The sequence below is a fragment of the Camelina sativa genome, chromosome 5 (assembly GCF_000633955.1).
Source record: "Camelina sativa cultivar DH55 chromosome 5, Cs, whole genome shotgun sequence".
Taxonomy (NCBI): domain Eukaryota; kingdom Viridiplantae; phylum Streptophyta; class Magnoliopsida; order Brassicales; family Brassicaceae; genus Camelina; species Camelina sativa.
In genome coordinates, this window is record NC_025689.1 from 11,369,649 (window position 1) to 11,373,454 (window position 3,806).

Genomic DNA, 3,806 nt, shown 5'->3' on the forward strand with positions numbered 1-3,806 from the left:
GCTGCGATCCCTTCATGAACCGTGGTTGCTTGCTGAGACTCTCCTGGATGCCAAACAAAGGTTTGATCCGCACCAAAGTTGAATGGACACGTCGCCATAGGACCATGTGCGGTAACGGCCTTGGCGCTAAGAGTGGAGAAGGATGGCTCGGTATAGGCGACTCCCAGCTGGAGCTTACTACTTGAAGTAGTCATGAACAATACCGAGTGAAAAGATCCATCAAGGGCCATCTCCGGTGGCCTAGCTTGCTTGAAACTCCACATTACCGAGCAAACTCCGGATAAGAAGTTGGTCGCGTGGGAAGACTCTTCATTGACTTCGCCTAATGCCTTGGTACGCGTATCGGGTGAGGACTCGCGCACAGTGCAATGATCCGAGCATTGCGTCTGAGTGTTGGCTCGGTTTTGATCAGGAACGGTAAGGAATTGATCGTGAACCGCCTGAGACGTCGAACTTGTACCTCCGAGTGTATGAACTTGTTGGTCTGGAGGCTCGGCTGGCTTCTCTATGATCCCTCCCGGGCCAATGACTTCCCTAGGACTGATTTGTTGATCGAATTCAAGTCCTAAGCTCAGCTCCCGGTGAACTTGCGCCGTTGGTGCAGCGTCCTCGATCAAGTCGGTGTTCGGCCAGCTCCGCGTCAAAGCGCCTTGTTCTGGCCGGTAAGGAACTCGCGGGTCCGGCATTGGTGAAGGCACAAGGGCCGAGTGTTGGTGCCGCAATGACTCTCCTTGCATGTAAGATGACTCGACTTGGTCCAACAATTCTCCAAGGTGTCGGAGTTGAGCTTGAATACCGGTCAACTCGTCCGTGAAACTTGGTGCTCCGGGAGATTGCTTCGGCTTCCTTGAGGCTTGCTCCCTCAACTTAGTCCGTGATTCCACATTGCTCGCCTTGGCTTTGTCTTGACCGCAGCTTGACTTGTGGCCCGGTGTTGCGCGTGGTGTCCAGCTCGGAAGACTTTGGTTCCGAGTGCGGTAGGCGCTTGTCGATGCGTACGGTGACCAGGTCGGAAACCCATGGGTGCGACTCGGGTATTTCTCCGGCTGCTCTTGGTGATGCCGGGGTGGTGCGTAGTAACTTCCCAAGTCATCACTGTCAGAATCATCGTAGCGGTTCGACCTTGGCTTTCTATGGCGCACAGCTCGGGACATTGATGGCCAATAGTAGTCCGATGATCCTCGATCATGTTCCATTTGGTCAGGCCCTTCTTCGTAGTCCTCTGCGTACCATGATGCGTTCTCGGTAGTCGCTGGCTCCAGATCGGCTCCATAATGTTCGTCGTACCACGGCTCGTCCTCGGTGGCCTTTTGACGAAGTATGGTCAATGGTACGGATGGCTGTCGGAGATCGTCGATGGTACGGACGACTGTCGGATTTTGTCAACGGTACGGACGACTGTCGGATTTTGTCGACGGTACGGACGACAATCGGTGGTCGGCGTCGGTACGGATGACGATATAGATGGCTGGTACGGACGGTTCATACGGACGGCCAACGATTGTCGGACGTCGGCACGGACGACTGAGACGAACGGCTGGTACGGCAGCTGAAGATGTTCGGATGACGGTACGGATAGTCGGCGCAATCGGCTGATACGGATGGTCGATGATGTACGGTCGGCCGACGGGGTCGGTCGATGATACAGTCGGCTGGTGCGACAATGGTACGGACGGCCAACGGTTATCGGACGTCGGTACGGATAGCCGGTGTGATCGGCTGATACGGAAGGCCGATGATGTACGGGCGGCCGACGGAGGTCTGTCGATGATACAGTTGGCTGGTGCGACAATGGTACGGACAGCCAACGGTTATCGGACGTCGATACGGATAGCCGGTATGATCGGCTGATACGGAAGGCCGATGATGTACGGGCGGCCGATGGGGGTCGGTCGGTGATACAGTCGGCTGGTGCGGCAATGGTACGGATGGCCAACGGTTATCGGACGTCGGTACGGATAGCCAGGTCGATGACTCGTCCGGTGGCTCGATGGTGATCAGACTATGATACACAATACGCAATAAAGGCTTGGACGATGATACGCGGGTGATGATACATGCTCTGGACGGTGATACGTGGATGGCTCGATCGGTGCTCGGTCGTGACGTGGCGATGGTACCTCGTCAAAGCAAAACGAATATTCGTGAGCAAAAACGCGTCAAAAGCAGACGGATAAGATATTTTCTAGGCAACAGTCAATGATTGAGGATAGCAACACAAAACGACAACCTAAGACTAAACAAAAGAGATTACACGCGCCTAAAAGCAAACTCACGCACAAAAAGCAAAATTTTTGGGACCACAACACAAACAAGAAACGAAAGACGCTACTTTATGGATCTAAGGAGTCCTAGACAAGAACAACGACGAACAAAAAGAAGAACAGGAAGAACACGAAACAACCTAAGCACACGTCTAACAACACAACACAAACACCAAATTAAAACTAAAGACTAACTAAGCAAGCGGAAACAAGATTAAGCGATCTAGACTAAGACAAAAGCTAAAGATCGAAACTTTAAACAAAAGAAAGAGTTTCTGGGTTAGAAAGACACAACCTTTGAGTCAGGAGCTTTTAGAGCTCTGATACCAAGCTGATGTGACCACCGGACGCGGTCGTCTACCGAGTCGCACGGACGGACGATCGCTGCGGACGGACGGAACGAAACTCTCTCGGGCCGAGGAAACTAGATGAGGCTTTCCTCGGACAAGGCTCGGAGATTTGAATCCAGAGAGGAAACAAACGGTGGAAGCGAGAGATGAGCTGAAACGAACGAGCAGATCGAGAGATCCGGCCTTTGGTCTCCGCTTCTGTCGAGCAGTCTCGGTTGCGGTACAGACGATGCGGAAATCGGTTCCCAGAGTTTGAAGGTAAACTGCGGAAACGGCTCTCAGCAACGCGGAAGTGGTTCTTGGTGTGGCGGTAAGAATCCTCGGTGATGCGGTAAGGATTCTCGGTGATGCGATAAGGAAGGTGGAGTCAAAGCGGCNACAACGGTCATAGAAAGATCTAGACAAAATTCAAAAGGAAGGGGATAGGCTCGCCACGTCATTGGCTGGGACGTGTTGAAATAATCTTCACTTCCTTGGCTCCTAAGTCTCTCTTTAAGTGTTGCAAGATCACGAGCCAAGTGGGAAGNTGCGACGACACACGGGAGATGGCTCGGCCCGTGATACGGTCAACCAGTCAATGTCGAACCTGGTTCAAGATCGGCTAGGGTTTCTCGGTAGTCAAGTCCCGGACTTGGACTAAGGAGAGAGGCGAGACAAGAACAAGATTCTCTCTTGTGAAATTTAATTCAATACTTCAAGTCTGCCTTTTACAAAGAGGGTTGATGCCTTTATATAGTGAGGCTTACAGAAAGAGACTCTAAAATCCTAGAGACGTGGCCTTGATCTAAACCACACACTTGTCCTAGAGCAAAAGCAAAAGTAAAGCAAGGGCAATGACCAAACAACGGTCATAGAAAGATCTAGACAAAATTCAAAAGGAAGGGGATAGGCTCGCCACGTCATTGGCTGGGACGTGTTGAAATAATCTTCACTTCCTTGGCTCCTAAGTCTCTCTTTAAGTGTTGCAAGATCACGAGCCAAGTGGGAAGGAAGTGGAGATGCACTAGAGTCGCTGCCTCGTTAAAACCTCTTTGGTAAACCCATTGGGACAAACCCAAAGTAGGAAAAAGAGTACAGCTCCTTCTAATGGCTTAGGGGTGTCTTCACACTAGTGTGATGGTGAAGACACGCGAATCAAGCTTCCCAAAGCTGGTCAAGACTCAAGGCTCTTCATTGGTGATGCTAGCCATGA